This window comes from Scomber japonicus, chromosome 15 (genome assembly GCF_027409825.1).
Source record: "Scomber japonicus isolate fScoJap1 chromosome 15, fScoJap1.pri, whole genome shotgun sequence".
Lineage (NCBI taxonomy): Eukaryota > Metazoa > Chordata > Actinopteri > Scombriformes > Scombridae > Scomber > Scomber japonicus.
The window spans coordinates 326318-350273 of NC_070592.1; the positions used below are offsets into that span (position 1 = coordinate 326318).

The 23956-nt window shown below is 45.0% G+C and overlaps 1 long non-coding RNA gene across 1 annotated transcript; it reads right to left on the reverse strand.

Moving 5' to 3' along the window:
• Positions 1-16467: 16467 nt before the first annotated feature.
• Positions 16468-18168, reverse strand: LOC128374478 (uncharacterized). The gene is made up of 3 exons (XR_008322996.1): positions 18075-18168; positions 16652-16698; positions 16468-16536 (listed from the first exon to the last, which is right to left on the reverse strand). It is a non-coding gene; the product is annotated as an uncharacterized LOC128374478 (long non-coding RNA).
• Positions 18169-23956: the final 5788 nt, after the last annotated feature.

Sequence of the window (23956 nt, forward strand, 5' to 3'; positions counted from 1 at the left end):
ACTCAGGGGCAGGTTTGCAGTTGGAGTTGTCGATAAATCGCCCAGGAGGAAAGCAGAAGGTGAGATGGCACATAGCTGGGTCAGAAAATCAGAGAAGTCGGAGAGAAAGAAGGAGTTTGGCTTGGGGGGGGGGATAAATGACAGCAATGACTAAAGGAGAGGGACCAGAGAGTTAAAAGGCAATAATGAGTGAGAGGCGGGGATGAAGATGGAAGTTATTATAATGTCCTTTCTATAAACAGCAGCAACACCCCCTGAGCACTGGGGAAGTGAACGGAGGTTGGACAGATTCACGAGTTGTTTGTTGGGATGATGTAACGAGGGAGTTGGAGAGCGATGTGACCAGAGGGAGAGTATGGGAAGGGTCACAGAGGAAGGGGAGGTGAGGGGGGGCAAAAATGGCAGCACTAGAGGTCAAAGATGGGCCGGTTTCTGGAGAAGGGATGATAGGCTGATATGGTGATGGTGGCAATGACCGATAGGGCCTGTAGGGGGAGTTGTGGCAGGAGGAGGTACTCTGAGAAGGTCCTGTAGGGCGTGAAGTGGGAGGGAGATGGCAGTGTGTGGAGTGTAAACATTGATAGTCTGTCATGTGCGTAATGTACAGCGTGCTGGAAGGTGGAGGCGAGCATGTGGCACCCCAGCATGTTCAGGTGAAGACCGTCTCGTCAGTAAAAGGAGGGTCGCTCCCAGAACAAGTTGAAGTTATGAATAAAACCAATGTTGTGTGCTGTGCAGGCAGACTGGAGCCAGGTGTGGAGGTAAAGAATCCTGCTAAAACTACCAGCGCCATGACCAAGTGTGGGGAGTGGGCCAGAGATAACAACAGACTTTCCACAGTTGTTAAGGAGATTAAAAAGGTGAATAAAATGAGCTTTTGTCAGTTCCGACTGCCTGCAGTGTCGTCTGAGCCACAGTGAACGATTACTTTAGTAATTGTTGGGGGGGCTGACTTCAGGAGACCCGGGAAGTTTTCCAGGATGTTGGTGGTCGTGGCTCCGGAGTAGGTGTGTGTGATGGCGTTGGCAAACCTTAAGTGCCGAACAATGGGTGGGTGCCTGATTCATAGCCTTGTTAGATGGGGCAGCAGTGGCAGCTTTGGCGGAAGATGGGATATCCGCGGCGGTTGCCACCAAGCATGGTGCTGCGGCTGCCGGGCTGTGATTCAGCTCCTCCAGTGGCCGAAGCGAGGAGGAGGGGACAACACAGCGGGTGGAGGCGGGGGAGCCGCTGCGCTGCCACGTCACGGCTAGGATGCAGTCTGGCTCCACAGAAACAGCCTCAGCCATGGGGATGTCAGTGGGGTGGACTGTGACATCGACTGGTGATTTTTTCACAATATACAAAATTATGACAGGATTGGTGCATAGAACCATATCTTAACCCTCCCTAGCATCTTTAACAAGCCAAGCTGTACATAGAAAGGTAAACAAAATAATCAGTTGTATTTCATTCCTGGAGTGATACAGGTGGTAGCTGGAGGTCAGGTTCAATTGGAGGAGAATAATGAGATGAGTAAAGAGAACAGAATACATATGTAAGCACATACATACAAGCATGTCCACACATATATACCCGTATATGTATATATGCACAAAAACAAGTGTAGCAGGTAATAGATCCATTGATGGGTTAGATGTAGGAGAGAGAATATTTTACATGTGATGTTACTGTCATAAGTTTAGACAAAATGCAGGCTCAAGAACAAGCCTCTAGCTGGTCTAGAGATTATTGAAGTGTTTCAAAAAAGGCCCCACACCCTCTGAAATCTTCCTTTGGAGTTATGGATGGAGTCGTGTATTTTTTCAAGATTAAGACAGGACATAATATCTCTCAGCCACTGAGCGTGGGAGGGGTTGAGGCTGCATTCTTCCACTTAAGCAATATCACACATCTGGCAAGGAAAGGGGAGAAAAGACAGAGTTCGACATGTGGCCAGGGTCAGGCATACTGTCCATACCTGAGAGTGTCTACCTGTCTGTCCATACCTGAGAGTGTCCAGTCTCCAGTGTGGATCCTCCAGTCCAGCAGACAGGATCTTCTCTCCTGAGTCTCCTGGATGATTGTAGCTCAGGTCCAGCTCTCTCAGATGGGAGGGGTTGGACCTCAGAGCTGAGGCCAGAGAAGCACAGCCTTCCTCTGTGATCAGACATCCTGACACACTGAACTTGCCCGGTAAGCAAGTCGGCTTCGGCGTGCTGCGGCTAACTTGGCGTGCTCAAACATAGTGTACAGTGGTCTCCGGGCTTGAAGGATGTGAAACAGCAGGCTGGCCAATAAATGAATAATTATTAACTATTAACACAAAGATGAAATAAAACATGAAACTGTTTTGGTTGAAGATGAAACAGTTTTTATTGTAAGACACAGAATGACATCAGCTCATCTCAACAACCAATCAGAGACTCTGATTGGTCAACATGTCACATGACCAGAGCCTTTAATGTAGTTCAGACATTAACATAAAACATGACGACTCTTCCTACTGTCAGTCCTTCATTCTGGACTAGAAATGATTCATTACACAAACTACATTATAATTACAGTACAATGATTCTCTGCATACTAAATAACAATGATCATAAATATCAGCTGTGTGGGGTTGAGCATAGCTCAGTGGGTAGAGCACCTGCGTGTCATTCCCCCTCTCTCTGCCTGTTTCCTGTCTATCTCTACTGTCCTGTACAATAAAGTGTGTGTGATCCTGTTCAGACTGAACCGTCTGTCTGCAGACTGTCTGTCCTACAGACCACACAGAGACACTGAGGAACCAGAGCAGACTGTAAACCCAGCACACAGAGGTCCAGTGAATGTGGTGTTGAAGGTGTGGAGGTGGATCAGTGTGTCAGAGGAGACTCTGTAGAAGGACAGAGTGCCAGCAGGACAGTCCACATACACTGCTACTCTGTTAGAGACAGAGGAGGAGGAGGAGGAGGAGGAGGAGGAGGAGATGAATGTTCTGCTGTCATTGTGCCAAACATAGTAACAACCATCATCAGAGCAGTCCAGACTCCAGGACTGATCGTTCCTTCCAAACACACAGTCAATACCGTTTCCTTTCCTGTTGATTCTTCTGTAACTCACTGCTATATAAACGTCTCCTCGCCACTCGACTTCCCAGTAACAGCGACCAGTCAGAACATTTCTACTCAGCAGCTGAACGTAGGTGTCAAATCTGTCTGGATGATCAGGATATGGCTGATCCTCCTCCACACGTGTCACCTTCCTGTTGTTATCAGACAGTTTGAGGTATCCGTTCATTGTGTTTGGATCCAGTTCCAGTTCACAGGCATCTGATGGAGAGAACGAGACACAATACAGCTGCAGTTATTGATGATGTCATCATCTTCATCATCAGCAGGATGTGAATGAGTGATGTCACAGTTTGATGAATGAAAACACACTTACATCTCCAAGGACCTGGTGTCAACCATCGTTCTCCAGCAGGCTGCAGCCTGAAAGGAGGAGAGAGAGTCAAACATCTGTCTGTCCACCTGTCTGTCCATACCTGAGAGTGTCCACCTGTCTGTCCATACCTAAGAGTGTCCATCTGTCTGTCCATACTTGAGAGTGTCCATCTGTCTGTCCATACCTAAGAGTGTCCATCTGTCTGTCCATACCTGAGAGTGTCCACCTGTCCATAACTGAGAGTGCCCATTTGTCTGTCCATATCTAAGAGTGTCCACCTGTCTGTCCATACTTGAGAATGTCCACCTGTCTGTCTATACCTGTGAGTGTCCACCTGTCCATACCTGAGAGTGTCCACCTGTCTGTCCATACCTGAGAGTGTCCACCTGTCCATAACTGAGAGTGCCCATTTGTCTGTCCATATCTAAGAGTGTCCACCTGTCTGTCCATACTTGAGAATGTCCACCTGTCTGTCTATACCTGTGAGTGTCCACCTGTCCATACCTGAGAGTGTCCACCTGTCTGTCTATACCTGTGAGTGTCCACCTGTCCATACCTGAGAGTGTCCACCTGTCTGTCCATACCTGAGAGTGTCCACCTGTCTGTCCATACCTGAGAGTGTCCATCTGTCTGTCTCTACCTGAGAGTGTCCATCTGTCTGTCTCTACCTGAGAGTGTCCACCTGTCTGTCCATACCTGAGAGTGTCCATCTGTATGTTCATACCTGAGAGTGTCCACCTGTCTGTCTATACCTGAGAGTGTCCACCTGTCTGTTCATACCTGAGAGTGTCCAGTCTCCAGTGTGGATCCTCCAGTCCAGCAGACAGGATCTTCTCTCCTGAGTCTCCTGGATGATTGTATCTCAGGTCCAGCTCTCTCAGATGGGAGGGGTTGGCACTCAGAGCTGAGCCCAGAGAAGCACAGCCTTCCTTTGTGATCAGACATCCTGACAGACTGAACACACAAAACAACACACATGTCACATGATCTGAGATCACTGCAGGACTGGAAGCTCCTGTGTTTATTACTGTCATCACCTGTCATCTGTCATCTTTACAGTTAAACTTCATACTTTCCACTGTAAAGCTTTTACTGTGAAGTACTTCCAGCTTCCTGTAACCTTAGTCAACATGATGTTAGCAACTGCTAAAAATAGATGTTAATAAAATAATATTCAATAAAAAGCAGCCACAGGGAGCTGATCGGATGAAGAGCTGCAGGTGACAGACTCTGACTACAGTTTGTATGAACATCAAACCTCCAACACGTCACAGAGCTAAATGACTCCGTCTCAGATGCTCACAGTTGAATACAGAACAGGAATCACAACTAATGTTACAAATAAGGACTGAACACTGTGGAAATAACAGTAAAAGATAACAGAAAGCAAACATTTCTGACTCCTTCATTCAGTTTCAGTGATCATCCAGTTTTAAGGTTGTTTGAAACAAAAGAATAATTAAATGGTGGTTAACCAGATAACAGCTGAGGTGAAGTGTCATATCACCATGGTGAGTAACAATCACTATCATCCCAGCACAGATACTGCTCTGAGATTAAAAGAAACTACAACGGTTACCAAAACCTGTTCACTGAATAACTGTCTGTGTGTTTTACTTTGGGTCAGTTACACAGTTAAACTCCTCTCTGGTATTTCAGGTTCCAACAGCAGAGACACAACAAAACTAATAAATATATATTAATAGAAAGTTATTCACAGGGTCTAAACACATGCTGAAGATAATCTGAGTAGAGAAAATGTCCAGGTGTTTATCTTCTCATATAAATCAGTTTAAATGATGATCAGTTGAACAAGTTGATGAATCCTGACCTGAGAGTTTCCAGTCCACAGTGTGGACTCTCCAGTCCAGCAGAAAGCTGCTTCACTCCTGAATCCTGCAGGTTGTTGTTACTCAGGTCCAGATCTCTCAGACTAGAGGACTGGGAGCTGAGAACTGAAGACAGAGCTGCACAGCTTCTCTCTGAGAGGTTACAGTCACTCAGTCTGAAGATACAAGTTAAATACATCAGAATCTGTGATAAACAGACGTAAATATCTCAATCACATGATATAAAAGTAAAGATCAGTTTCTTTAGTTTATAAAGCTGCATCAAGGAAAGATAAACTGGAAAATCCTAACATTTTATTTCCTGTGAAAATAAAGACCTGGTGAAAAACTTTTGTGAATCTGAAATCCTGATATTAGAAAAACTGAACCTAATACATGAGAAAAATACTTCAAAGACAAAGTATAACTTGATCTGACCTGAGAGTTTCCAGTCCGCAGTGTGGACTCTCCAGTCCAGCAGAAAGCTGCTTCACTCCTGAATCCTGCAGGTTGTTGTTACTCAGGTCCAGATCTCTCAGACTAGAGGACTGGGAGCTGAGAACTGAGGACAGAGCTGCACAGCTTCTCTCTGAGAGGTTACAGTCACTCAACCTGGAGAAGAATCAGCAGAACAAAAGAATTGCAAACATTACTTTTCTTCATTGAGCAAAGATGAAACTCCATTAATCTGGAATCTTAGTTCTGTGTGCACCTACAGAGCTTTGTTGGAGGCTTTGACCACTGGCAGCAGCCTCAGAAGAGCCTCCTCTGAAGCAGAGTATTTCTTCAGGTCAAACACGTCCAGATCTTTATCTGATGACAGTAAGATGAAGACCAGAGCTGACCACTGAGCAGGAGACAGTTTATCTGTGGAGAGACTTCCTGATCTCAGGTAGTGTTGGATCTCCTCCACTAGAGAACGATCATTCAGTTCATTCAGACAGTGGAACAGATTGATGCTTCTCTCTGCAGACACATTCTCACTCAGCTTCTTCTTGATGTACTGAACTGTTTTCTGATTGGTCTGTGAGCTACTTCCTGTCTGTCTCAGCAGACCTCGTAGGAAAGTCTGATTGGTCTGCAGTGATAGACCCAGGAGGAAGCGGAGGAACAAGTCCAGGTGTCCATTTGGACTCTTTAAGGCCTCGTCCACAGCACTCTGGTAGAAACGTGTTGATTTGTCTTTAAACACTTTAGACAACCTGGATGTTGTTTGTTCTTCCAGCAGATTGACTCCAGAGTTGATGAATGTCAGATGGACATGAAGAGCAGCCAGAAACTCCTGAACGCTCAGATGGACGAAGCAAAACACCGTGTCCTGGTACAGCCCTTTCTCCTCTTTAAAGACCTGTGTGAACACTCCTGAGTACACTGAGGCTGCTCTGATATCGATGCCACACTCTGTCAGGTCTGATTCATAGAAGATCAGGTTTCCTTTCTGAAGTTGCTCAAAAGCCAGTTTTCCCAGAGACTCAATCATCTTCCTGCTCTCTGGACTCCAGTGTGGATCTGTCTCAGCTCCTCCATCATACTTCACCTTCTTCAATTTGGACTGAACCACCAGGAAGTGGATGTACATCTCAGTCAGGGTCTTGGGCAGCGCTCCTCTCTCTCTGCTTTTCAACACATCCTCCAGAACTGTAGCAGTGATCCAGCAGAAGACTGGGATGTGGCACATGATGTAGAGGCTTCGTGATGTCTTGATGTGGGAGATGATGGTGCTGGCCTGCTCCTCATCTATCAATCTCCTGCTGAAGTACTCCTCCTTCTGTGGGTCAGTGAACCCTCTGACCTCTGTCACCATGCCAACACACTCTGGAGGGATCTGATTGGCCGCTGCAGGTCGTGTGGTTATCCAGAGGCGAGCAGAGGGAAGCAGTTTCCCCCTGATGAGGTTTGTCAGCAGCACATCCACTGAGGTGGACTCTGTAACATCAGTCAGGATCTCAGTGTTGTGGAAGTCCAGAGGAAGTCGACACTCATCCAGACCGTCAAAGATGAACACAACCTGGAACTCTTCAAACCTGCAGATTCCTGCTTCTTTGGTTTCAGTAAAGAAGTGATGAACAAGTTCCACCAAGCTGTACTTTTTCTCTTTCAGCACATTCAGCTCTCTGAAAGTGAATGGAAATGTGAAGTGTATGTCCTGGTTGGCTTTGTCTTCAGCCCAGTCCAGAGTGAACTTCTGTGTTAAGACTGTTTTCCCAATGCCAGCCACTCCCTTTGTCATCACTGTTCTGATTGGTTCATCTCTTCCAGGTGAGGCTTTAAAGATGTCTTCTTGTCTGATTGTTGTTTCTGGTCTGTCTGGTTTCCTGGATGCTGTTTCAATCTGTCTGACCTCATGTTCATCATTGACATCTGCAGTCCCTCCCTCTGTGACGTAGAGCGGTGTGTAGATCTGATTCAGAAGGGTTGGGTTTCCTGCTTTAGCGATCCCCTCAAACAGACACTGGAACTTCTTCTGCAGGTTAGACTTGAGTTTACGTCGACACTTTGCAGCACGACTTCCTGAATGAACAAACACAAAACAGCATATAAACATATTTTCCTCCATCTCTTGAGACTTCAGTAAATGTCTCATTTATCCATCATGTTAAATCTGTTAAAATCCTCTTACTGCTCTGCAGACGCTCAGCCAGCTCCTCCTGCTTCATTCTCCTCAGGAAGTGCAGCGTGATCTTCAGAAATGCATCTCTGCTTCTCCTCCTCTGCTCTTCCTCCTCACCGTCCAACACCTCCTCATCCTCCCTCTGACTCTCTAAGCATTCTGGGTAATCTGGACTCAGAAGCTTCTGCATCTTCTTCAGCTCGTTCTTCACAAAAGTGACGATGTTCTCCTCCAGCAGCTGGAACAGAATAATATATGAATGACACAATCAAACTAACATCATGAAGCAAACATCAGATCCATGTTGGACACACTGACAATCCACTGGTCTACAAAGTGCAGCATGGAGATGATTGTGAACACAATAGATGTAAAAGTAGTTGTTGTACATGTACAGACCATAAATATGGAGTCCAGGTGTGTTTGATGCTGCTGGGCAGACTGACCACTGGGAACCTCTGAGCTCTCCTGGTCCACTCTGTGGAGGAATCATGAAGAATGAGCTCACATTATGTCTGTCCACACAGAGACAAACACAAGCTAAAGGTCCATCAAGTGATATTTGGATGTGAACAGAGAATCAGATGACTCCCTGTAGTGGTAAAGCTTTACTAGTCCTGCTGATCCCACTGAGAATCAACAGCTCAGTCTGGTTGTAGCTTTCAGCTCAGTGTTTGGCTTCATCAGTCAGTTTGGTTTAGTCCCAACAGCTCTGAACAAACCTCCATACAGCTCTCCCTCCCTCACTGTACACTGCTGAAGTGCCCTGGAGCAAGGCAGCTACAACCTGCAGCTGCTGCAGTGGAGCTGCTCAGTGTCTGCTTGTATCAGACTGGTTGAACTGGGCAGCTCCCAGTATGAACATGACATTGAGGTGTGTGTAAGTGAGAAAGTAGGCAGGTGTCATGTCTGAGGTGTTTGAACGTCTTGTGTTTGAGCAGGTTGAGTATTTGGTCAGACACAGTTTGTTGTATGAGCTTCAGTCTACTGGCTCCTGTCTTATTCATGTGTTTGATTTATGAGTCAATCCTTGATGGAGGGAATGATGCTGACCTGCAGAAAGCCTTTGACACAGTTAGTCATTCAGTGCTGTTGTCATAGTTACAGTACTGTAAGATGGTTTATTTCTTCCAGGAAAAAGTAAAGTGTGTGATGTTGAAGTGGTTTTATCAGAACCTCAGGATATTACATGTGAGGTGCTGCATGCTTCTATTTTATTTCTTATGTATATAAATGATCTGACAGCTGCTGTGATGATTCTGCATTTCTGCTCTCTGGGAATGATGTCAGTGAAACTCATAACTCTTAGTAAAGAATCAGAAAGTGTCAGAGAGTGGCTCATAGATAACAAGCTTTCAATACATTTGGGTTAAAGCCAGTCAATCCTGTTTGGAACAAAGACGTCAAGAACAAATACACTGAAAATCTTTTATAATGAAGTTTGATGATATTTTGTCTCATATAATATTGGACCATCACTGTGTGAACATGTGATGTGTTATCTCCATATTTAAATGATGATCACGTCTCCTCCCTCTCTATGACGGCCGGCTTTTCACTGACGAGGTCGGACAACACGTCATATAAACCAGTTCATTTCTAACATAACGTTTACTGTCAGTTACAGCTTACATCTGATCAGCTGATGGACGTCCTCCTTTAAAATCAATGAAAAAGTTATATGACCGGTCGCTCTTCATGGACAGACAGCTGGGTTCAGGTCCAGGTCCAGGTTCAGGTCCAGGAGAGTCTGGTCTCTGCTGGATCCTGAAACAACAACAGCTCTGATAAATGTGCATGTTGGATAGAAATGAAGCTGTGGCGCGCCCTGGTGGTTAGAGAGCATACCACATAGTCACAGCGTCCCTGGTTCAAATCCAGCAGGGACCAATGCTGCAGGTCATTCATCTCTCTCTCTCTCTGACAGAGAGACAATAAATCTTAAAAGAAATGAAAACATTCTTACCTTCTATGAGCCGGTTGTCCAGATTTAAAATGTATAGGGTACCCCATGGACCGGTCACTCTTCATGGACACACAGCTGGGTTCAGGTTCAGGTTCAGGTACACGTTCAGGTCCAGCAGAGTCTGATCTGAGCTGCTTCTCTGTCCTTCAACACAACACACACAGAGCTTTGAGTGTGAATAATGATGGTGGAGTGATGTGAGTGGAGAACAGTGGAGAACAGTGATGGACAGTTAGAGATCCTCATCTCACCTCTGAGCTTTGGTCTGGCTGTCATGTTCCCCACACAGAGAGCTTTTAGAGGGAGGGACTCCCTCCTCTCTGTCCTCACACTGATCCATAGCAGAGAAACACCTTCACACAAACACAACAACACATCATTTCTCTTCATTCCTCTCAGTCACATGACAAACACACACAGCTCTGACTGGAGGAGAGCAGCTCAGTCACTTCAATACTAAATACACTCATCTGACACTTATATGCTGTTGGCACTTTGAGCTGCAGTGTCCAACAAATCACTTTCACAAAGCTCACAATGAGCCTCATGCAACCAACACGTGTTCTTAAGTGACGAGTTCAGAGCCGTCGTAACTGAACAGTTACGATACAGGTTTAGGAGAACGCAATGAAAATGTTTCTACAGGAAGCTTTTAGATGGTTTGAAGACTAGAGGGAAACACTTCCTGTTTTTTTGGGTTAGGGTTAGGGTTAGGGTTAGGGCTCGGGTTCACTAACCCTTCACTTCTATTAAACAGACTTTGAAAAGCTCTTCATCATTTTAAATGTTCCTCTTCTTCCAAGTCTACTATATCCAGTCAGAGCAGCAGCAGCTCGTCATGTTACCTGGACAGATGCTGCTGGATTCACATCAGCTCACAGAGACGTTCTACCTTCATCTGTAGAGGAAACACAGAGAGAACAGCTGGAAGATCATCACATCTATCTGAGAACAATAATCTGATCTGATCTCTGATGTTCATGTTGCTGTGATTCAGGAGGAAAATAGAGGATTTACTAGAGAGGAGCTTCTCAGTTATATGTAAAGACAGACTGATAGACTTTCTGTTTTATCGTGATGCAGCAGCAGGAAGTGTGTTTCATGGACACATGTGAACTGTATCTCTGTTATGATTTTAATTATTAATGACAGCTCTGCAGCTCCAGAAGGCTCAATAGGTTCAGAGCAGCAATAAGACTAATTAGTGAGGACATTGAGTGTGAAGAAAGATCCTCTAAACTCATAATACTTCATCAGACCTCTGAATAAACACTGAGAAGAAGAACCTCCAGTTACCTGAAGCCCTTTATACTGACTGATTTACATCCACAGCACTACAGTCATATTATATATTAGCTTATTATATATTAACATATTATGCCCCCCACCCCCCACCTCTGTTCCAGTCTCTAGAAGCCAAATCTAAATGAATTACCTCCTTTGTAATCATCAGTAACTGTAACAGATTACAATGTGTGAAGTTATTGATGAACACTGACTCAGTACTGTCAGCTGTTATCAGACACTTTAAAATGGAGGAACACTTCCTGTTGATCTGTTGACTGTTAGTAGAGTTCAGAACTACAGATTTCTGCTGTTTCTACTGGAACTAAACTAACAAGATGAACAAAGAGTCATTCAAGAGTCAAACTGTGAAAACTGTCACAATACAAACTGAATAAAGTTATAATAAATACCTTCACAATACAAACTGAATAAAGTTATAATAAATACCTTCACAATACAAACTGAATAAAGTTAGAATAAATACCTTCACAATACAAACTGAATAAAGTTATAATAAATACCTTCACAATACAAACTGAATAAAGTTATAATAAATACCTTCACAATACAAACTGAATAAAGTTATAATAAATACCTTCACAATACAAACTGAATAAAGTTATAATAAATACCTTCAGAAGGAGAAAAGAAGCTGCTTCACATCGAGCACACGAAGTGAAAGTAAACTAAACAGGAAATGAGCAGAGAGAGAGAGAGAGGAGGCTGGATGGAGAAGTGGCGCCATCTGCTGGTACAAACACTAACTGCAGGATGTTTGTGTCACTAACAGAACTACAGAGTTCAATAAAGGAAAGTTCACTTCAGTCCAGTGAAAGTTGATCTAATGAACACAAATCACTTCAAAATAAAAGCATCTTTACTATAATCATGAATAATAGATTCTATGCAGTTTGTGATGATTTCACATATAATTTAAATATAGAAACTTTTATTCTCATTTATTTATGAATTACACACAAACGAACTTTAATAATAGTTAATAACTAAATAAATAAACAGCGTTTTCCTCTGGCGCCACCTTCAGGACAAACTGTGTGTGTTACTGTGTGTGTGTTACTGTGTGTGTTACTGTGTGTGTGTGTGTATGTGTGTGTTACTGTGTTACTGTGTGTGTTACTGTGTGTGTGTGTGTGTGTGTGTGTGAGAGTGTGTGTGCGTGTTACTGTGTGTGTGTGCGTGTTACTGTGTGTGTGTGTGGGTGTGTGTGTATGTGTGTGAGTTACTGTGTGTATGTGTGTTACTGTGTGTGTGGGTGTGTGTGTATGTGTGTGAGTTACTGTGTGTATGTGTGTTACTGTGTGTGTGTGTGTGTGTGTGTGTGTTACTGTGTGTATGTTACTGTGTTTGTGTGTTTGTGTGTGTGTGTATGTGTATGAGTTACTGTGTGTGTGTGTGTGTGTGTGTGTGTGTGTGTGTGTGTGTGTATGTGTGTGTGTTACTGTGTGTGTGTATGTGTGTGTTACTGTGTGTATGTTACTGTGTGTGTCTGTGTGTTACTGTGTGTGTGTGTATGTGTATGAGTTACTGTGTGTATGTGTGTATGTGTGTGTTAATGTGTGTATGTATGTGTGTGTTACTGTGTGTGTGTGTTACTGTGTGTATGTGTGTGTTACTGTGTGTATGTGTGTATGTGTGTGTTACTGTGTGTATGTATGTGTGTGTTACTGTGTGTGTGTGTTACTGTGTGTATGTGTGTGTTACTGTGTGTGTTACTGTGTGTGTTACTGTGTGTGTGTGTGTATGTGTGTGTTACTGTATGTGTGTGTTACTGTGTGTGTGTGTAAGTGTGTGTTACTGTGTGTGTGTGTGTATGTGTGTGTTACTCTGTGTGTGTATGTGTGTGTGTGTGTATTACTGTGTGTTACTGTGTGTGTATGTGTTACTGTGTGTGTGTGTGTGTGTGTGTGTTACTGTGTATGTGTGTGTGTAAATAAATACCTTCACAATACAAACTGTTGAAATTGAGGCATTGCAGCAGATCCAGGAACTCAGGGGCAGGTTTGCAGTTGGAGTTGTCGATAAATCGCCCAGGAGGAAAGCAGAAGGTGAGATGGCACATAGCTGGGTCAGAAAATCAGAGAAGTCGGAGAGAAAGGAGGAGTTTGGCTTGGGGGGGGGGGGGGGGTGGGGGGGGCGATAAATGACAGCAAATGACTAAGCAATGACTAAAGGAGAGGGACCAGAGAGTTTAAAGGCAATAATGAGTGAGTGGCGGGGATGAAGATGGAAGTTATTATAATATCCTTTTTATAAACAGCAGCAACACCCCCCCCCACCACCCCAGAGTGAGCTTTTTCAATGTATGTGAAGCCGTGGGGGTGTGGTCTGGTTTAGTGAGAAATAGTCCAATGGTTTGTGCCGGGTTTCAGTGAGGCAGAGAGGAAATCCAGTTTACTGTCCGTTATAAACTCATTGAGAATAAGGCTTTTATTGTTGAGTGAGCGAGTGGTAAGCAGAGCCACTTTCAGGTGACGTTGCTGTGTGACTGGTTGTGAGCACTGGGGAAGTGAACGGAGGTTGGACTGATTCACGTGTTGTTTGTTGGGATGATGTAATGAGGGAGTTGGAGAGCGATGTGACCAGAGGGAGAGTATGGGAAGGGTCACAGAGGAAGGGGAGGTGAGGGGGGCAAAAATGGCAGCACTAGAGGTCAAAGGTGGGAGGGACGGGGGGGGTTGGGTTCTGGAGTTGGACAGTAGGGTGTGCCGGTTTCTGGAGAAGGGATGATAGGCTGATATGGTGATGGTGGCAATGACAGATAGGGCCTGTAGGGGGAGTTGTGGCAGGAGGAGGTACTCTGAGAAGGTCCTGTAGGGCGTGAAGTGGGAGGGAGATGGCAGTGTGTGGAGTGTAAACATTGATAATCTGTCACGTGCGTAATGTACAGCGTGCTGGAAGGTGGAGGCGAGCATGTGGCACCCCAGCATGTTCAGGTGAAGACTGTCTCGTCAGTAAAAGGAGGGTCACTCCCAGAACAAGTCGAAGTTATGAATAAAACCAATGTTGTGTGCTGTGCAGGCGGACTGGAGCCAGGTGTGGAGGTAAAGAATCCTGCTAAAACTACCAGCGCCACGACCAAGTGTGAGGAGTGGGCCAGAGATAAAAACAGACTTTCCACAGTTGTTAAGAAGATTAAAAAGGTGAATCAAATGAGCTTTTGTCAGTTCCGACTGCCTGCGGTGTCGTCTGAGCCACAGTGAACGATTACTTTAGTAATTGTTGGGGGGGCTGACTCCAGGAGACCCGGGAAGTTTTCCAGGATGTTGGCGGTCGTGGCTCCGGAGTAGGTGTGTGTGATGGCGTTGGCAAACCTTAAGTGCCGAACAATGGGTGGGTGCCTGATTCATAGCCTTGTGAGATGGGGCAGCAGTGGCAGCTTTGGCGGAAGATGGGACATCCGTGGCGGTCGCCACCGGTCTCGGTGCTGCGGCTGCCGGGCTGTGATTCAGCTCCTCCAGTGGCCGAAGCGAGGAGGAGGGGACAACACAGCAGCTGGAGAAGGGGGAGCTGCTGCGCCGCCACGTCACGGCTAGGATGCAGTCTGGCTCCACAGACATCGACTGGTGACAGGATTGGTGCATAGAACCATATCTTAACCCTCCCTAGCATCTTTAACAAGCCAAGCTGTACATAGAAAGGTAAACAAAATAATCAGTTGTATTTCATTCCAGGAGTGGTACAGGTGGTAGCTGGAGCTCAGGTTCAATTGGAGGAGAATAATGAGATGAGTAAAGAGAACAGAATACATATGTAAGCACATATACACAAGCATGTCCACACACATATAACCGTATATGTATATATGCACAAAAACAAGTGTAGCAGGTAATAGATCCATTGATGGGTTAGATGTAGGAGAGAGAATATTTTACATGTGATATTACTGTCATAAATTTAGACAAAATGCAGGCTCAAGAACAAGCCTCTAGCTGGTCTAGAGATTATTGAAGTGTTTCAAAAAAGGCCCCACACCCTCTGAAATGGAGTTATGGATGGAGTCGTTTTTTTTTCAAGATTAAGACAGGACATAATATCTCTCAGCCACTGAGCGTGGGAGGGGTTGAGGCTGCATTCTTCCATTTAAGCAATATCACACATCTGGCAAGGAGAGGGGCGAAAGACAGAGTTCGAACTGTGGCCGGGGTCAGGCATACTGTCCATACCTGAGAGTGTCCAGTCTCCAGTGTGGATCCTCCAGTCCAGCAGAAAAGGATCTTCTCTCCTGAGTCTCCTGGATGATTGTAGCTCAGGTCCAGCTCTCTCAGATGGGAGGGGTTGTACCTCAGAGCTGAGGCCAGAGAAGCACAGCCTTCCTCTCTGATCAGACATCCTGACAGACTGAACTTGCCAGGTAAGCAAGTCGGCTTCGGCGTGCTGCGGCTAATTTGGCGTACTCAAACATAGTGTGCAGTGGTCTCTGGGCTTGAAGGATGTGAAACAGCAGGCTGGACAATAAATGAATAATTATTAACTATTAACACAAAGATGAAATAAAACATGAAACTGTTTTGGTTGAAGATGAAACAGTTTTTATTGTAAGACACAGAGTGACATCAGCTCATCTCAACAACCAATCAGAGACTCTGATTGGTCAACATGTCACATGACCAGAGCCTTTAATGTAGTTCAGACATTAACATAAAACATGACGACTCTTCCTACTGTCACTCCTTCATTCTGGACTAGAAATGATTCATTACACAAACTACATTATAATTACACTACAATGATTCTCTGCATACTAAATAACAATGATCATAAATATCAGCTGTGTGTGTGATCCTGTTCAGACTGAACCATCTGTCTGCAGACTGTCTGTCCTACAGACCACACAGAGACACTGAACCGTCTGTCTGCAGACTGTCTGTCCTACAGACCACACAGAGACACTGAGGAACCATCAGACCAAAACCCAAACCCAGCACACAGAGGTCCAGTGAATGTGGTGTTGAAGGTGTGGAGGTGGATCAGTGTGTCAGAGGAGACTCTGTAGAAGGACAGAGTGCCAGCAGGACAGTCCACATACACTGCTACTCTGTCAGAGACGGAGGAGGAGGAGGAGGAGGAGGAGATGAATGTTCTGCTGTCATTGTGCCAAACATAGTAACGACCATCATCAGAGCAGTCCAGACTCCAGGACTGATCGTTCCTTCCAAACACACAGTCAATACCGCTTCCTTTCCTGTTGATTCTTCTGTAACTCACTGATATATAAACGTCTCCTCTCCACTCGACCTCCCAGTAACAGCGACCAGTCAGATCATTTCTACACAGCAGCTGAGGCCACCAGTTAAATCTGTCTGGATGATCAGGATATGGCTGATCCTCCTCCACACATGTCACCTTCCTGTTGTTATCAGACAGTTTGAGGTATCCGTTCACTGTGTTTGGATCCAGTTCCAGTTCACAGGCATCTGATGGAGAGAACGAGACACAATACAGCTGCAGTTATTGATGATGTCATCATCTTCATCCTCAGCAGGATGTGAATGAGTGATGTCACAGTTTGATGAATGAAAACACACTTACATCTCCAAGGACCTGGTGTCAACCATCGTTCTCCAGCAGGCTGCAGCCTGAAAGGAGGAAAGAGAGTCAAACACCTGTCTGTCCACTTGTCTGTCCATACCTGAGAGTGTCCACCTGTCTGTCCATACCTGAGAGTGTCCACCTGTCTGTCCATACCTGAGAGTGTCCATCTGTCCATACCTGAGAGTGTCCATCTGTCTGTCCACACCTGAGAGTGTCAACCTGTCTGTCTATACCTGAGAGTGTCCATCTGTCCATACCTGAGAGTGTCCATCTGTCTGTCCATACCTGAGAGTGTCCACCTGCCTGTCTATACCTGAGAATGTCCTCCTGTCTGTCTGTCCATACCTGAGAGTGTCCACCTGTCCATACCTGAGTGTCTCCACCTGTCCACACCTGAGAGTGTTCACCTGTCTGTCCACACCTGAGAGTGTCCACCTGTCTGTCGATACCTGAGAGTGTCCACCTGTCTGTCCACACCTGAGAGTGTCCACCTGTCTGTCCATACCTAAGAGTGTCCATCTGTCTGTCCATACTTGAGAGTGTCCATCTGTCTGTCCATACTTGAGAGTGTTTACCTGTCTGTCCATACCTAAGAGTGTCCATCTGTCTGTCCATACCTGAGAGTGCCCATTTGTCTGTCCATACCTGAGAGTGTCCACCTGTCTGTCCATACTTGAGAGTGTCCACCTGTCTGTCTATACCTGTGAGTGTCCACCTGTCCATACCTGAGAGTGTCCACATGTCTGTCCATACCTGAGAGTGTCCATCTGTCTGTCCATACCTGAGTGTCCACCTGTCTGTCCATACCTGAGAGTGTCCACCTGTCTGTCTATACCTGAGAGTGTCCACCTGTCTTTTCCATACCTGAGAGTGTCCACCTGTCAGTCCATACCTGAGAGTGTCCATCTGTCCATACCTAAGAGTGTTCATCTGTCTGTCCATACCTGAGAGTGTCCACCTGTCTGTCCATACCTGAGAGTGTCCACCTGTCTGTCCATACCTAAGAGTGTCCACCTGTCTGTCCATACCTAAGAGTGTCCACCTGTCTGTCCATACTTGAGAGTGTCCACCTGTCTGTCTATACCTGAGAGTGTCCATCTGTCTGTCCATACCTGAGAGTGTCCACCTGTCTGTCCACACCTGAGAGTGTCCACCTGTCTGTCCATACCTGAGAGTGTCCACCTGTCTGTCCATACCTGAGAGTGTCCACCTGTCTGTCCATACCTGAAAGTGTCCATCTGTCTGTCCATACCTGAGAGTGTCCATCTGTCTGTCCATACCTGAGAGTGTCCATCTGTCTGTCTCTACCTGAGAGTGTCCACCTGTCTGTCCATACCTGAGAGTGTCCATCTGTATGTTCATACTTGAGAGTGTCCATCTGTCTGTCTATACCTGAGAGTGTCCACCTGTCTGTTCATACCTGAGAGTGTCCAGTCTCCAGTGTGGATCCTCCAGTCCAGCAGACAGGATCTTCTCTCCTGAGTCTCCTGGATGATTGTATCTCAGGTCCAGCTCTCTCAGATGGGAGGGGTTGGCACTCAGAGCTGAGGCCAGAGAAGCACAGCCTTCCTCTGTGATCAGACATCCTGACACACTGAACACACAAAACAACACACATGTCACATGATCTGAGATCACTGCAGGACTGGAAGCTCCTGTGTTTATTACTGTCATCACCAATGTGTTTCTGTCATCTTTACAGTTTAACTTCATACCACATTCCACTGTAAAGCTTTTATTGTGAAGTACTTCCAACTTCCTGTAACCTTAGTCAACATGATGTTAGCGACTGCTAATTCTTCACTGCTAAAAATAGATGTAAATAAAATAATAGTCAAATAAAAAGCAGCCACAGTGAGTTGATTAGATGAAGAGCTGCAGGTGACAGACTCTGACTACAGTTTGTATGAACATCAAACCTCCAACACGTCACAGAGCTAAATGACTCCGTCTCAGATGCTCACAGTTGAATACAGAACAGGAATCACAACTAATGTTACAAATAAGGACTGAACACTGTGGAAATAACAGTAAAATAACAGAAAGCAAACATTTCTGACTCCTTCATTCAGTTTCAGTGATCATCCAGTTTTAAGGTTGTTTGAAACTAAAGAAAAAATTAAATGGTGGTTAACCAGATAACAGCTGAGGTGAAGTGTCATATCACCATGGTGAGTAACAATCACTATCATCCCAGCACAGATACTGCTCTGAGATTAAAAGAAACTACAACTGTTACCAAAACCTGTTCACTGAATAACTGTCTGTGTGTTTTACTTTGGGCCAGTTACACAGTTAAACTCTTCTCTGGTATTTCAGGTTCCAACAGCAGAGACACAACAAAACTAATAAATATATATTGATAGAAAGTTATTCACAGGGTCTAAACACATGCTGAAGATAATCTAAGTAAAGAAAATGTCCAGGTGTTTATCTCCTCATATAAATCACAGTTTAAATGATGATCAGTTAAACAGGTTGATGAATCCTGACCTGAGAGTTTCCAGTCCACAGTGTGGACTCTCCAGTCCAGCAGAAAGCTGCTTCACTCCTGAATCCTGCAGGTTGTTGTTACTCAGGTCCAGATCTCTCAGACTAGAGGACTGGGAGCTGAGAACTGAGGACAGAGCTGCACAGCTTCTCTCTGAGAGGTTACAGACACTCAACCTGGAGATACAAGTTAAATACATCAGAATCTGTGATAAACAGACGTAAATATCTCAATCACATGATATAAAAGTAAAGATCGGATTCTTTAGATTATAAAGCTGCATCAAGGAAAGATAAACTGGAAAATCCTAACATTTTATTTCCTGTGAAAATAAAGACCTGGTGAAAAACTTCCTGACATTAGAAAAGACTGAACTTCATAGCTGAGAAAAATACTTCAAAGACAAAGTATAACTTGATCTGACCTGAGAGTTTCCAGTCCACAGTTTGGACTCTCCAGTCCAGCAGAAAGCTGCTTCACTCCTGAATCCTGCAGGTTGTTGTTACTCAGGTCCAGATCCGTCAGACTAGAGGACTGGGAGCTGAGAACTGAGGACAGAGCTGCACAGCTTCTCTCTGAGAGGTGACAGTCACTCAACCTGGAGAATACATTTAGAAAAATATTTAATCAATCATTTGTTTTTCTCACCTCTGGAAATATCTTATCAATCAATAAATCAATAATCTATCTGTGTACTTACAGAGCTTTGTTGGAGGCTTTGACCACTGGCAGCAGCCTCAGAAGAGCCTCCTCTGAAGCAGAGTATTTCTTCAGGTCAAACACGTCCAGATCTTTTTCTGATGACAGTAAGATGAAGACCAGAGCTGACCACTGAGCAGGAGACAGTTTAACTGTGGAGAGACTTCCTGATCTCAGGTACTGTTGGATCTCCTCCACTAGAGAACGATCATTCAGTTCATTCAGACAGTGGAACAGATTGATGCTTCTCTCTGCAGACACATTCTTCCTGATCTTCTTCTTGATGTACTTGACTGTTTTCTGATTGGTCTGTGAGCTACTTCCTGTCTGTGTCATCAGACCTCGTAGGAGAGTCTGATTGGTCGGCAGTGAAAGACCCAGGAGGAAGCGGAGGAACAAGTCCAGGTGTCCATTTGGACTCTTTAAGGCCTCGTCCACAGCACTCCGGTAGAGATGTGTTGATTTGTCTTTAAAGACTTTAGACCACCTGGATGTTGTTTGTTGTTCTTCCAGCAGATTGACTCCAGAGTTGATGAATGTCAGATGGACATGAAGAGCAGCCAGAAACTCCTGAAGGCTCAGATGGACGAAGCAGAACACCTTGTCCTGGTACAGCCCTCTCTCCTCTTTAAAGACCTGTGTGAACACTCCTGAGCACACTGAGGCTGATCCGACATCGAAGCCACATTCTGTCAGGTCTGATTCATAGAAGATCAGGTTGCCTTTCTGCAGCTGCTCAAAAGCCAGTTTTCCCAGAGACTCAATCATCTTCCTGCTCTCTGGACTCCAGTGCGGATCTGTCTCAGCTCCTCCATCATACTTCACCTTCTTCAGTTTAGCCTGAACCACCAGGAAGTGGATGTACATCTCAGTCAGGGTCTTGGGCAGCTCTCCTCCCTCTCTGCTTTTCAACACATCCTCCAGAACTGTAGCAGTGATCCAGCAGAAGACTGGGATGTGGCACATGATGTGGAGGCTTCGTGATGTCTTGATGTGGGAGATGATGGTGCTGGCCTGCTCCTCATCTCTGAATCTCTTCCTGAAGTACTCCTCCTTCTGTGGGTCAGTGAACCCTCTGACCTCTGTCACCATGCCGACACACTCAAGAGGGATCTGATTGGCTGCTGCAGGTCGTGTGGTTATCCAGAGGCGAGCGGAGGGAAGCAGTTTCCCCCTGATGAGGTTTCTCAGCAGCACATCCACTGAGGTGGACTCTGTAACATCAGTCAGGATCTCAGTGTTGTGGAAGTCCAGAGGAAGTCGACACTCATCCAGACCGTCAAAGATGAACACAACCTGGAACTCTTCAAACCTGCAGATTCCTGCTTCTTTGGTTTCAGTAAAGAAGTGATGAACAAGTTCCACCAAGCTGTACTTTTTCTCTTTCAGCACATTCAGCTCTCTGAAAGTGAATGGAAATGTGAAGTCTATGTCCTGGTTGGCTTTGTCTTCAGCCTAGTCCAGAGTGAACTTCTGTGTTAAGACTGTTTTCCCAATGCCAGCCACTCCCTTTGTCATCACTGTTCTGATTGGTTCATCTCTTCCAGGTGAGGCTTTAAAGATGTCTTCTTGTCTGATTGTTGTTTCTGGTCTGTCTGGTTTCCTGGATGCTGTTTCAATCTGTCTGACCTCATGTTCATCATTGACCTCTGCAGTCCCTCCCTCTGTGATGTAGAGCGGTGTGTAGATCTGATTCAGAAGGGTTGGGTTTCCTGCTTTAGCAATCCCCTCAAACAGACACTGGAACTTCTTCTGCAGGTTAGACTTGAGTTTACGTCGGCACCTGCCAGCACGAGTTCCTGAATGAACAAACAGAAAAAGAATATAAACATATTTCCCTCCATCTCTTGAGACCATCATGTTAAATCTGTTCAAATCCTCTTACTGCTCTGCAGATGCTCAGCCAGCTCCTTCTGCTTCATTCTCCTCAGGAAGTACAGTGTGATCTTCAGAAATGCCTCTCTGCTGCTCCTCCTCTGCTCTTCCTCCTCACCGTCCAACACTTCCTCATCCTCACTCTGACTCTCTAAGCATTCTGGGTCATCTGGACTCAGAAGCTTCTGCATCTTCTTCAGCTCGTTCTTCACAAAAGTGACGATGTTCTCCTCCAGCAGCTGGAACAGAATAATATATGAATGACACAATCAAACTAACATCATGAAGCAAACATCAGATCCATGTTGGACACACTGACAATCCACTGGTCTACAAAGTGCAGCATGGAGATGATTGTGAACACAATAGATGTAAAAGTAGTTGTTGTACATGTACAGACCATAAATATGGAGTCCAGGTGTGTTTGATGCTGCTGGGCAGACTGACCACTGGGAACCTCTGAGCTCTCCTGGTCCACTCTGTGGAGGAATCATGAAGAATGAGCTCACATTATGTCTGTCCACACAGAGACAAACACAAGCTAAAGGTCCATCAAGTGATATTTGGATGTGAACAGAGAATCAGATGACTCCCTGTAGTGGTGAAGCTTTACTAGTCCTGCTGATCCCACTGAGAATCAACAGCTCAGTCTGTTTGTAGCTTTCAGCTCAGAGTTTGGCTTCATCAGTCAGTTTGGTTTAGTCCCAACAGCTCTGAACAAACCTCCATACAGCTCTCCCTCCCTCACTGTACACTGCTGAAGTGCCCTGGAGCAAGGCAGCTACAACCTGCAGCTGCTGCAGTGGCTCAGTGTCTGCTTGTATCAGACTGGTTGAACTGGGCAGCTCCCAGTATGAACATGGCATTGAGGTGTGTGTAAGTGAGAAAGTAGGTGTCATGTTTGAGGTGTTTGAACGTATTGTTTTTGAACAGGTTGAGTATTTAGTCAGACACAGTTTGTTGTATGAGCTTCAGTCTACTGGCTCCTGTCTTATTCATGTGTTTGATTTATGAGTCAAAATCTTGATGGAGAAATGATGTTGACCTGCAGAAAGTCGTTTCCACAATGAATCATTCAGTACTGTTGTCATAGTTACAGTGCTGTAAAATGGAAGTAAAAAGAAGTAAAGTGTTTGATGTGGTGGTTTCATCAGAACCTCAGGATATAACATGTGAGGTGCTGCATGCTTCTATTTTATTTCTTATGTATATAAATGATCTGACAGCTGCTGTGATCATTCTGCATTTCTGCTCTCTGGGAATGATGTCATTGAAACTCACAACTCTTAGTAAAGAATGAGAAAGTGTCAGAGAGTGGCTCATAGATAACAAGCTTTCAATACATTTGGGTTAAAGCCAGTCAATCCTGTTTGGAACAAAGACGTCAAGAACAAATACATTAAAAATCTTTCATAATGAAGTTTGATGATATTTTGTCTCATATTTAGGAATAATATTGGACCATCACTGTGTGAACATGTGATGTGTTATCTCCATATTTAAATGATGATCACATCTCCTCCCTCTCTATGACGGCCGGCTTTTCACTGACGAGGTCGGACAACACGTCATATAAACCAGTTCATTTCTAGCATAACGTTTACTGTCAGTTACAGTTTACATCTGATCAGCTGGAGGAAAGTCTGTTCAGCCTTTGCAGCTTTACATTCTTACCTTCCATCAGCTGGTTGTCCAGATTTAAAATCTAAAGGTTTCCCCATGGACCGGTCACTCTTCATGGACACACAGCTGGATTCAGGTTCAGGTCCAGGTCCAGGTTCAGGTCTGAGCTGCTTCTCTGTCCTTCAACACAACACACACAGATGGTTGAGTGATGTGAGTGATGAACAGTGATGGACAGTTAGGTTTAAGTCCAGGTCCAGGTCTGTGCTGCTTCTTTGTTCTTCAACACAACACACACAGAGCTTTGAGTGTGAATAATGATGGTGGAGTGATGTGAGTGGAGAACAGTGATGGACAGTTAGAGATCCTCATCTCACCTCTGAGCTTTGGTCTGGCTGTCATGTTCCCCACACAGAGAGCTTTTAGAGGGAGGGACTCCCTCCTCTCTGTCCTCACTCTGATCCATAGCAGAGAAACACCTTCACACAAACACAACAACACATCATTTCTCTTCATTCCTCTCAGTCACATGACAAACACACACAGCTCTGACTGGAGGAGAGCAGCTCAGTCACTTCAATACTAAATACACTCATCTGACACTTTCATGCTGT